Raw genomic sequence first — 12,867 nt, 5'->3', positions numbered from 1 at the left:
TGTTGTCACACATCAAAGGGACCTTGCTAATCTTCAATCCAAAATCTGCAAGTTTTTGTCTAAGCCAGAGAATTTGTGCACAGCAGCTTCCAACAGCAATGTATTCAACCTCTACAGTAGAGAGAGACACACAAGCTTGCTTCTTACTATGCCATGAAATGAGACTTTAACCAAGAAGGTGGCAAGTACCACTTGTGCTTTTTCTGTCTAGCTTACACCTTGCAAAACAAGAATTTGAATAGCCAATTAAATGCATAGGAGAGTGAGAAGGATACCATAGACCAACATTTGTTGTTCCTTTGACATATTTCAGAATCCTCTTTGCAGCTTTGAAGTGGGATTCCTTTGGATTTGCTTGATATCTTGCACAAAGACATACCGCAAACATTATGTCCGGTCTACTTGTTGTGAGATAGAGCAATGAGCCAATCAAACCTCTATATTTTGTTTGATCTACCCCTTTTCCAGCAACATCTGCATCCATATAACAACTTGAGGGCATAAGTGTGCTTGCTTCCTTGCAACTTTCCATTTCAAACTTCTTGAGAATTTCTTTGCAATACTTTGATTGGCATAAAAAGATTCCATCCTTTGTTTGCTTGACCTGCAATCCAAGAAAGAAAGAAAGTTCCCCCATCATAGACATTTCAAACTCACCTTTCATAGCTGCCACAAATTCTTCACACAAACTATCTTGTGTAGCACCAAAGATGATGTCATCAACATAGATTTGCACAAGGATAATTTCAGAATTTGACTTCTTGATGAAGAGAGTCTTGTCAATCATTCCTCTTTCATAACCATGTGACAAAAGGAAGTTGCTAAGACTCTCATACCACTGCCTTGGAGCTTGCTTAAGCCCATACAATGCCTTTTTCAGCTTAAAGACATTATTAGAGTGTTGATGATCTTCAAAGCCAAGTGGTTGATCCACATATACTTCCTCATTGATGTAGCCATTGAAAAAAGCACTCTTTACATCCATTTGACAGAGTTTAAATCCACTCATATATGCAAAAGCCAACAGCAACCTCACAACCTCCAATCTTGCAACACGAGCAAAGGTTTCCCCATAGTCAATCCCCTCCTCTTGATTGTAGCCTTTGGCAACTAGCCTTGCCTTGTTCCTTGTGATCATTCCATCCTCATCCAGTTTGTTCCTGAAGACCCATTTCGATCTAATGATGTTCATCTCAGATGTTTTAGGGACAAGAAACCGTACCTAATTTCTAGCAAACTGATTCAGCTCTTCATGCATAGCTTCAACCCAATTTTCATCTTTGAGAGCTTCTTCAATAGACTTTGGTTCAATTTGAGAAACAAAAGCAGTGTACCTGTAGAAGTTTGAGATAGAGCTATGTGTAGAAACACCCTTCTTTATCTGCCCAATGATGTTCTCCACGGACAGATCTCTAGGGATTCTCCATTCTTTAGGTAACTCACTCTGCTACAGAATTTCAATCGGTTGTTTTGAGCATTCAACCGGTTGTTTCTCTGCACAGCAGTCCAGCTTCTCCAGATTGATGTTCTGCTCATCCTCTTTTGTGCTGTTCTTTGAGACTTGAATGCTTTTATGATCAACTTCATCAAAGACCACATGAACAGATTCTTCTACAGTCTTTAGCCTCTTGTTGTAGATCCTATATGCATGACTATTTAGGGAATAGCCAATAAAGATTCCATGATCAGCTTTTTCATCAAATTTTCCTAGGTTTTCCTTTCCATTGTTTAGAACAAAACAGTTGCAACCAAATACTCTAAGGTGACTGATGTTTGGTTTCCTTCCATTGAAGAGTTCATAGGGAGTCTTCTTCAAGATTGACCTTATTAGCACTCTATTCATCACATAGCAAGAGGTGCTAACAGCATCATCCCAAAAATACTTGGGTAGGGAAGATTCACTTAGCATTGTTCTTGCTAATTCTTCAAGGGATCTGTTCTTCCTTTCCATTACATCATTCTTTTGGGGAGTTCTTGGAGCAGAGAAGTTGTGCAGAATTCCCATTTTTTCATAGAATTTGCTGAATTTTTCATTTTGAAATTCCCCTCCATGATCACTTCTTATTGAGCCAATGTTGTTGTTCTTTGTATTTTGCAACCTTCTAGCAAGCTTCTTAAAGGCAGAGAAGGCATCACTTTTTGATTCCAAGAAGAGAGTCCATGTGTACCTAGAAAAGTCATCCACAATAACAAGGGCATAATAGTTGCCACCAAGGCTCATGGTTCTTGAAGGTCCAAAAAGATCCATGTGAAGTAGCTCAAGGGGTTTTAAAGAAGAAACAACATTTTTTATTTTGAAAGAGTTTTTAAGTTTTTTCCCCTTTAGACATGCTTCACAAATGTGGTCCTTCTCAAACTTGAGCTTGGGCAGCCCAATCACAAGATCTTTTGAGATTAATTTGTTTAAATGATTCATGTGAATGTGAGCAATTCTTTTATGCCATAGCCAGGACTCATCATGCTTAAAAAGAAGACAACCAATAGAGCAAGGAGAAGAGATATCCAAGAGATGGACATTATTGATTCTCTTACCAATCAACATTACCTCTTTTGAGTTGGGAAGATAGATTTCACAGGAGTTTGTATTGAAGATCACTTGATATCCTTTGTCACACATTTGGCTAATGCTTAGCAAGTTGTGCTTTAAGCCTTCTACAAATAGAACATCATGGATGATCAAGATATCCTTGTCTCCTATAGAGCCTCTTTCAATAATTCTTCCCTTGTTGTTGTCTCCATATGTTACATGGCCTTCTTGTTTAAAGGTGATGCTTACAAACTTTGATTTATCTCCAGTCATGTGTTTTGAGCAGCCACTATCCAGATACCATTGTTGCATGCTTTCCTTCAAAGTTTCTTACAAAGGTGATTTTCAAGTACAAAAATTTGGTCCCCTTATGAATGTGGGTCCAATTGGTTTACATTCATCATTTGAAACTTCACAACATTCGGGAATCCACTTCATGAAACCTTTAGGAACAACATATTTCCTTATTTTACAGAATCTGACAGAATGGCCTCTTTTCATGCAATAAAACCATGTAACAACCGGTTGTTTCGACAGATCAATCGGTTGTTTTTCTGGCAGTTTCAAAAATGACTTTGAAAACTTGTCTTGCTTGTTCTGTGGATTAAAACCTAATCCTGCTTTTCCAAAAACACAATTTTGAGATGCCAAGACATTCTCAAAATTGGATTTACCTTTTGAAAGCTTATCCACACTTCTAACAAGATAATGAACTTTCTTTTCAAGATTTTCACAATTTTCACAAATAAGAGTGTCACACTTGCAAAAAGAGTTTTTGTAAAGGTTTTCAAAATCAATTTTTGAAATTTCTTGTTCTTCTTCCAGTGTTTTGACTCTTTTTTCAAGCCAGATGTGTTGAAGATGGATGAAGCTTCTTCTCTACCTAGTTTTAGTGTGTGTTTGATGTAGAAAATAACTAGCTTGCTTTGAAGTTTGTAATAGGTTTAGATGATCTTGTATTTAGGCTTGTGTATGTGTAAGGTTGCCTTTTGCTACATGATCTATCCTAGATGCCTAACCAAGCCTAGAATAAGCACATGAAGTGGTTAAAAGTTTTTCCAAAAGCTTTCTAGAGGTTTCTTCAAAAATCAGGACTTTGCACAAAAATAAATCTGTTTCTCTGTAAAAGAACAAGTTTATTCTTTGGTTTGCTGAAAGGATTTTCGAAAGTTAGTTAGGGCACCAAAGGTACAACTCAGACAGTTATTTCAGTTAGCTGAGTTGGCAGTTTTCATAAAATAAATCTGTTCAGTTTTAAAACTGAATCTGTTGTTTTCATAACAGCTTTTCAACTGTTTTTTGAAAAGAAGTTAGAAACTGTTTTCTATATAAAGAAAAGTCTCTCTCACATGAAAGGATGCTGAGCAATTACGTTTTTGACAGAGATTAAACACTTTCCATGTGAGAAGAAGGATTGAAAAGATTTTTGAAAGGTTTTCCAAAGGGATTTTCAAGTGTGCTTGTTCTAGGAAAACTTTGATCTTGGTGAAGGTGTTGGTGCAGTTCTGCAGCAAATTGAACTACAGGATTTGAGTTCTTGCATCTTCTTTTCGGGTGTTATCTTTCCTTTATTCTGGTTTGTAAAGGTGTAAGTGTTAGTCACTCCTTGATAGGGTTTCTTGGGGTGCAAGGTGTGCTGAAATAGGGTTTTTCAGCATTGGTTGTATTGTTCTTGTAGTGTTCAAGAACAGTTGTGTTTGTAAGTGATTGATACTGTTTTTAGTGGATTCCATCTTGGAGTAAGGTGAAACTGGATGTAGCTCTATATGAGCGAACCAATATAAAAACTTGCTTGCCTTTTCTTCTCATCCCTGCACTCGTTTCTGGTTTTGCTTAATTCTGTCAAGAACTGAATCTGTTCTTTTGAAATCAAATCTGGGTTTAATAAAAACTGTTATTCCTGATCTGTTAAAGCTCTCTAATCACTAACAAGGTATTTGTATATGAGGTTTTAGTTGGTTTGTGAACAAATAGTCTTATTCATTAAAACCTGACAAAGATTCATTCTCTTTAAAATCTTGTGTTGAATGAACTTGGTTGATTTCTTGGCATAATCTGTATTCTTCAAGTTGATAAAAGCTAACCAATCTGATTCAGTTATATCTCTCTGGTTGATTGCAATTTTAATCTGAACAAGTTCAAATTGTGTTAGACTGTTCTGAAGAATCAATCTGTTCCTTTTAATAACAATCTGTTCTTTTTCTTCTGATATACTAAAAACTGTGTGCATTTGCGAAAATTTTATATGTTCAATTCACCCCTCCCCTCTTGAACTTAGACACTAATAGACTCAACAAGATGTTCATTCCCTTTAACCGGTTGTTCAAAAGAGCCAATCGATTAGCTTCTTCATGTGTTTCTTGAAAAGCTTGAAGCAATTGACTGTAATTTTCAGTATTTGAAGAATTAGAGGAACTTACACTGCTTGAATCATCTTCCTTTTTGGCCATGAAGCAGAGGTTGAGGCTTTTTCGATTTTTCCTCCTTTTTCTTCTCGCTTGACTTTTTGTCTTTTGATGAGAATTGATGTTGATCCTTTGTGCATTTTCTTTTTAGAATTGAGTTCATACTTGTATTCTAGACCTATACAAGTTCCAATACATCATTTTCTATTATGTCTTTGCTAGTTCATCATCCTGTTTTTTTATTCCTATTAGGATTCCTCTGTTTCTGAAAAAAAGTGCTTACTGTTTTTCCTTATTGCAATTGATTTACTTACTATAAAATTCTGAAATTATGGATTTTAGATATTCAAAGTGTTAGAAAAGAATAGAAAAAAGAATCATTCAAAAATACTAAGTACACAAAAAATGATAAATAAAATAAAAAAAGTGTACAATTCTGCCGAAAAAAATACGGTAATCTGGCAGCGATTTTGAAAATTTATTTCTCTCAATTGGCTTACTGTTTTTAATTGATTCCAGTGCCATTATTGAGTTAACATCTTGAAGTTTCTGTGTTTTAAATTTCATAATCCAGTTCGCTCTACATCATTCCAGTTAAATCAGTGAATATCAAGCACAGTTTGCATTTTAAAAAAAAAAATTCCAGTAGCTAATTTTTTGTTTTCTTCATCTACTCTAGTGCTTTTCCTTAAGTATTCTTTTGTGTGCCTACTTTCTCATTGAGTTCTTTATTTTCTTGCTTGTCTTTCATTCTTACTCTTTGAGTTTGTCTTACACATAGTTTTCCTTTTGCAATTACCTTTCCTTGCTTATACCTTTTCTTGTTTGTCTTTATTGTTTCTTTGGTTTTGTGGTGGTTGCTCTTGAGATTGGTGTGCTTGCTTTGACATATTTCATTTGAGGATTCCAAGGCCTCAAGATCAGATTGGTGCAAGAACATTATTTCTTTGAGAGTGATCTCTTTTTTCAGCCTCATTTCACTTCGGCAGTTTCATTGCCAAAGCTCACTGTTTTTGCTAATTTTTAACTTGTTTGCTGTTTTTGTGTGTTTGCTGTTTTTAATTACAAATGGCTGGATTTTCAAGTGATGCATCATACAAGCAGAATTCTCCTTCCAAAGCTTCAATCCTTGGTGAATTACATGAAGCAGAAAGAACTATTAGACGTTTGGAAGAGAAAATGCAAAAGATGGAGGTCCAACAAGCTAGACCATCTCCTTCTATCCATGATGGGCATCATTCACATAGACCTTCAACAAGAGGTTCTTCCAATGACATAGGCCGTGAAGAGGACCATAGGAGAAGGAGCACTCCACCCCAATTCCTTGGACATAGACATCACAACCAAGGGGAGAAACCTCAGTATGGCAATGGCTACTACCAAGATGCAAAGGCTAGGCTACCTTCGGTCAAGCTTCCTTGTTTCAATGGCTCAAGTGATCCTAATGTATATTTAGATTGGGAGGCTAAGTGTGAACAAATATTTGAGATCCATGAGATCCAAGATGAGCATAAGCTTAAGCTAGCCACCCTAGAGTTTAGTGATTATGCCATGAAATGGTGGCATGGAATTGTAAAGGACATTATCTATCACAAGGGTCCTCCCGTGGACTCTTGGAACTCTTTAAAGGATCAAATGCGCGCTAGATTTGTGCCCCCACATTTTAGGAAAGACCTCATGTTGAGACTCTAACGGTTTCAACAAGGCACGCTAAATGTGGATGAATATTATAAAGAGCTAGAAACGCTTGTGCTTAAAATTGAATTAGAGGAAAGTGAGGAAGCTATGATTGCTAGGTTTGTGAGTGGTCTTAGGAAGGATATTCAAGACTTTGTTGAGTTACAAGAGTATTCATCATTGGGCTCTTTAGTTCATCTTGCAATGAAGGTGGAAGCCCAACTTGCTAAGAAAAACTCTTTCAAAAATGCTTCCAATGATGGATACTACTCCAAGTCTTGGAGAAACAAAAATTCTTTTTCTAAACATCCTTCCAAAGATTCTTCTTTCAAACCCAAGGATCCTACGCCATCTACTTCTAGGCCTAAATTCCCAATTAAATCGTCTAGTCAAAAGTGTTTTAAATGTTTGGGATATGGTCACATTGCTGCTAATTGCCCTTCTAAACGAAGTATGTACATGCATGAAGGCATTGTAGTTAGTGAGCATGATTCCAATTCACCTAAGCATTCTTCACCTTCTAGACCATCAAGTGAAAATGAGAGTGAAAGTCCTTGTGAAGGTGACTTATTGATGGTAAGACGTATGTTGGGCACAATTCCAAAATCTTTGAATGATACTCAAAGAGAAAATATTTTTCACACCCGATGTCTTATCAACAACAAGTTATGTTCCTTGATTATTGATGGGGGAAGTTGCACTAATGTGGCTAGTACAAGAGTTGTGGAGAAGTTAGCCTTACCCACTATCTCTCATACCAAGCCCTACAAATTACAATGGCTTAGTGAAGTAGGTGAAATCATGGTGAATAAACAAGTCCTCATTAACTTTGCTATAGGAAAGTATAAAGATGAGGTTTTATGTGATGTTGTGCCCATGGAAGCTTCTCATCTTCTTTTAGGAAGGCCTTGGCAATATGATAGACATGTTTTACATGATGGCCTATCCAATACAATGTCTTTTTCCTTCCTAGGGCGCAAGGTTATATTAAAACCCCTCTCTCCCAAAGAGGTTCATGAGGACCAAATAAAAATGAAAACTAAAAGAGAAAATGAGAAAGAAAAAGAAGTAAGTACTACACCGAGTCACACCATTTTCTCCTCTAAATCCATCATGTTGACTCGTGCTATACCTCAAATGGACCCTCCAAGGTCTTCTTCTTCTTTATCTTTTTCATTACCCAAGGTTCCTATTTCAACACCACCTTGGTTAAAATATGTTAGGGATGATTTTTTCATACCTCCTAATGGGTTTCACCATTTAAGAGGTCTTTTTCCCAAAAATATCATCATTCCCAAACACATTTTTCCAACTTGGTCGATTTGTAGGACCTCCTTTTCTGCAATCCCTTTGGTTCCATCTGCTAAGTCATGTATTCCTTTTTCTTACACTTTTGATTGTAAAAGTAAACTGACTTTGTTATATGCAGGGATTTAGAATTCGTGGGCGAATTCTCTCCAACTCGGGGAGTATGATGAGAATCAACTAAAGGTGGTTTTTTATAATGAAGAACAAGATCATTCGCCTTCACATTTAAAGTTTTTCTTGTTAATCTTTGCAAAAGATAAAGCCCAAGCCCAAGCCCAACTGAAATCAATACATATGTAATCCTATTCCACTTCTCTCTTGAATAACCAAAGCTCAAAGTGAAAACTCAAATCTTTTAAACACTATTTGAAAAACTCAAATCTGTTTTTCTTTCTTGTTGTTTGTTATAAAACATTAACAAACTATTTATAGCATTCAAAGAATGGTCAAAGCATTTAAAGCAGGAGCGTATTTAGTTATAAAACCATTTAAAGCTCACTTAACTAACAAAATTGTTTCTGTTAGGATTTTCAAACAAACAATCGATTGAAAGAGGGAATCAATCGGCTGTTTTGGTTTGACAGCAAGTCAATCAACCAAAATAGTTTTCAAACTATTTCAAAAACACCTAAGTATAAAACAATCGGTTGTTTCGACAAAACAATAAGTTGTTTTTCACTTAGTTTGAAAAACACTATAAACTTAAAAGATTTGAAAACACTTAAGCTTTAGATTCAACAAAAAGTGAATTACAAAGATAAACTACCCCAGATCCTACTCTAAAACACATCAACAACTTCAACCAACTTCAGCCTTCCATCAAACGCAACAATTTGGATTTTTCAAAGTTTTGATCACACTTGATTCAACAATCTAGTTGTACAAAGCGTTATTTGTACTAGTGAAACGGTAATATTACTATTATTAACATTCAGATTAATAGTATTATCTATAACATTAATAAATAAAGTGAATTCCTCCATTTAATGTACACAAATTCTTATCATCGTATCCTTTATGTAGCAGTTTTTTACTTCATTTATTTTATATTAAAATAACATTGAAAATGATAGAAACGCTAAGGAATTAAATCATATTGTCCAATTTGATATTATTAAAACGTTAATTAATTCATATGTTTAAAATGATAGCAGATTACTTTAATATAAGACAATTGTGTTATATAAAAAAAAGTTTTACTTACAAATCATCAAATAAAGTAACACATTTAATACATTTTTTCCTTATTTTTAACACTAATGTAGTACTATAAATATGTACATTACTTGAATCCCGAAGAACTAAATTAATATTATTAAAAAGTAAATTAATTTGTGTGAGTTCATGTTACCTGATTTCTAGAAGCATAACATGAATATATTTATGATACAACTTTAATTATTTATTAAAATAAAAACTATGTTACATTCAATAAATGAGTATTTCAAAAGCAACTAATATGTTTTAAATAATGAAATATTATTTTAATATAAGAAAAAAGTGTTACATATAAAAAGTTTGACTCACTAAATATGTAATAAAGTAAATATTTAATACATTTATTTCTTACTCTAAAAAAGATACATAAAATTCTTAATTGTCACTTTTTTAAACTAAATATAACCTCATTTTCTCTTTTAACAGTAATATAGTACTATAAATACGTGGATGATTTGAATCTTGAAGAAGAAGTAAGAAATACTGAAGAGGGAGCCTAAGAACCAGTAAAGTAAAAGAAGGCAAGGGATGACTTTAATGAAGGTTGCTTTGGTAGCACTTATTTTTTCTTTTGCTTTGATAGCTCGTAATGGTAAGTTATTTGAGATTTTTCTATTTTAGCATTTGCTAAATTCCCTATTTGAATTTAGGTTTTTTTCTTCAGGGATTTAAATTTTTTATACCTAACATGAGTTTATATTATAACATTGGGATGTTGTTTTTATAGGGTTTGCTTTAGATGAGGATACATGTAAGGAGAATGATGATTGTAAGGGAAAGTGAAGTTGATGTAAAGATTCGGCCATCAATAGCTTCTCTCCTTAATATTTTTAAAACTTTTATTAACTCACATATTACACCGGTTGCACCATCCAACCTGTGTAATATGTCAAGTAGAATTAAAAAAATTTAAAACTGTTGTTTTTACTCTGTGCATGACATATTACACCGGTGTAAGATGTCATGCTCAGAATTTTTATTTTTTTTTACTTTCTAGGTAACATATTACACCGGTTGGGCCATCCATCTAGTGTAATATGTGTCAAATATTTACAAAAATGTCACCGCAATTTTAGTTACACCGGTTCTCATTTAACTGATATAATATCTACAAAGCCTTATTTGTATTAGTGAAACAGTAATATTACTATTATTAACATTCAGATTAATAGTATTATCTATATCATTAATAAATAAAGTGAATTCCTCTATTTAATGTACACAAATTCTTATCATCTTATCCTTTAAGTAGCAGTTTTTTACTTAATTTATTTTATTTATAAAATAACATTGAAAATGATAGAAACAGTAATGAATTAAACCACATTGTCCAATTTGATATTATTAAAACGTTAATTAATTCATATGTTTAAAATGATCGCATATTACTTTAATACACGACAATTGTGTTATATAAAAAAAAAGTTTTACTTACAAATCATCTAATAAAGTAACACATTTAATACATTTTTTCCTTATTTTTAACACTAATATAGTTCTATATATTTGTACATTACTTGAATCCTGAAGAAGAACTAAATTAATATTATTAAAAAGTAAATTAATTTGTGTGAGTAAATGTTACCTGATATCTAGAAGCATAACATGAATAAATTTATGTTACAACTTTAATTAGATATTAAAATAAAAACTATGTTACATTCATTAAATGAGTATTTCAAAAGCAACTAATATGTTTTAAATAATGAAATATGTAATAAAGTAAATATTTAATACATTTATTTCTTCCTAAAAAAATACATAAAATTCTTAATTGTCACTTTGTAAACTAAATATAACCTCATTTTCTCTTTTAACACTAATATAGTACTATAAATACGTGGATGGCTTGAATCTTGAAGAAGAAGTAAGAAATACTAGGGAGCCTAAGAAGCAGCAAAGTAAAAGATGCAAAGGATGACTTTAGTGAAGGTTGCTTTGGTAGCACTTATTTTTTCTTTTGCTTTGATAGCTTGTAATGGTAAGTTATTTGAGATTTTTCTATTTTAGCATTTGCTAAATTCTCTATTTGAATTTAGGTTTTTTTTTTAGTGATTTAAATTTTTTATACCTAACATGAATTTATATTATAACATTGGGATGTGTTTTTTATAGGGTTTGCTTTAGATGAGGATACATGTAAGGAGAATGATGATTGCAAGGGAAAGTTAAGTTTATGTAAAGATTCAGCTATTTGTGTTGATGAAGTTTGTAACTGCAAGGCACCCACACTATGGAAGGAAGGTAAATGTACAAGTCCATCTGATTGTCCAGTCTGTATAACACCATGTGATAAGTATTGTGACACAGACACTGGTCTATGTAAATGCTTATGTCATTAAGTCTCACAAGTTTATCAATAAAAAATCATTTGGAATTTACTTTCAATAAACAATATAAATTTGTTATAGTTATTATGCTACTGCGATCGGATTGCCCATAAGATGACAAAGATGGTCAGAAATTAGACCACTCACAATTATCATCAAGTCTTATGTTCCAGATGTTCATTTCTTAGCGTGACAGGGCATGTTAAAGATCTCATTTTATGACACAAGTGGATGATTTCATAAAGTGAAGAATGCAAAGCTTAACACTCTCACACTAAAGAAAAGATCAACGAAAATAACTTACAACAAATACACTAGAAAAAACATAATAGTTTAGTTGTCTCCTACACTGGTTTTCATTGAAAGAAAATCATATAAAAAAATACATAAAATTCTACATTTCTACTATCAATAATATTTCTCAATTTTTACTATAATGGGTTGAATGTTCATTTGCAAATTCCCTCACTGTGGTTTACACGGGTTGCATGTGCATGTACTACATCGTCATCCTTATTCATTATCATTGGTGTGAATGAACGGGGGTCACCATTTTCAATATCATCAATAGCGTCGCCTTGTTTTTTCTCGTGTAAATTGACAGACCAATGTTCGGACATAGGATCTTTGACGTAGAAAACTTGCGATGCTTGTTGAATAATTATATATAGCTCATCTGGATAACCTATCTTTTGAAAGTCCACTAATGTGAATCTTGATTCATCAATTTTAAAATCTTTTAAAGAAACATACAATTGGAGTAGTAGTAGAAAAATACATGTATTAAATCCCAAACGGAAAACTAAGGGTCTGTTATACAAGAAACAATTGTCGACGGTCGAGCACCCCAGACTCAATACCAACACATATCAAATAATTATAAATATACATGGAAATTAAAATTGACCAATTTAATCATACATACAATTATACATAATGAATAATATCAATTGAAAATCAATAAATTATTTCTAATCTAATTACAAAAAAAATCATTAAATTAATTATAAATACTAAATAATATTACTCTAATAAAAATCTAACAAATTAATGATTTTATTCAAACCTAACAATTAACTAATACAAAAAAATTATAATAAATACTAAAATTTACAAGATTAATAATAGTTAAAAAATATTTTAAAATATTAAGAAACACCAACCTGTACTAAAGGATGGCAACGGCGACAAAAAATAATGAGGAGGGCGCAAATGTCGCAACGACGATAGTGGTGGCAGTAGAGAGAAGGGGCAAAACGAAGGCAGTGAAGACCTTGAGTAATGAACCGGATGAAGGAAATGAGCATTGAGCCATGATAGAAAGAGCAATAAGCATTGAGAGAATGTCGCAATGAGTGTGAATGTGAAGGAAGAACTTAAGAACGTTTGCAGAGATGGAGAA

At 33.1% G+C, this 12,867-nt stretch overlaps 1 long non-coding RNA gene across 1 annotated transcript; it reads left to right on the top strand.

The window, feature by feature from the left end:
* The first annotated feature begins 10,996 nt into the window (after positions 1–10,996).
* LOC137831841 (uncharacterized) lies at positions 10,997–11,618 on the top strand. The gene is made up of 2 exons (XR_011084491.1): positions 10,997–11,116; positions 11,251–11,618. It is a non-coding gene; the product is annotated as an uncharacterized lncRNA (long non-coding RNA).
* The last annotated feature ends 1,249 nt before the right edge of the window (positions 11,619–12,867 follow it).

Source organism: Phaseolus vulgaris, chromosome 11 (assembly GCF_000499845.2).
Source record: "Phaseolus vulgaris cultivar G19833 chromosome 11, P. vulgaris v2.0, whole genome shotgun sequence".
NCBI lineage: Eukaryota > Viridiplantae > Streptophyta > Magnoliopsida > Fabales > Fabaceae > Phaseolus > Phaseolus vulgaris.
The sequence above is the reverse complement of the archived record's forward strand: the minus strand, read 5'-3'. Positions and strand labels throughout refer to the sequence as shown.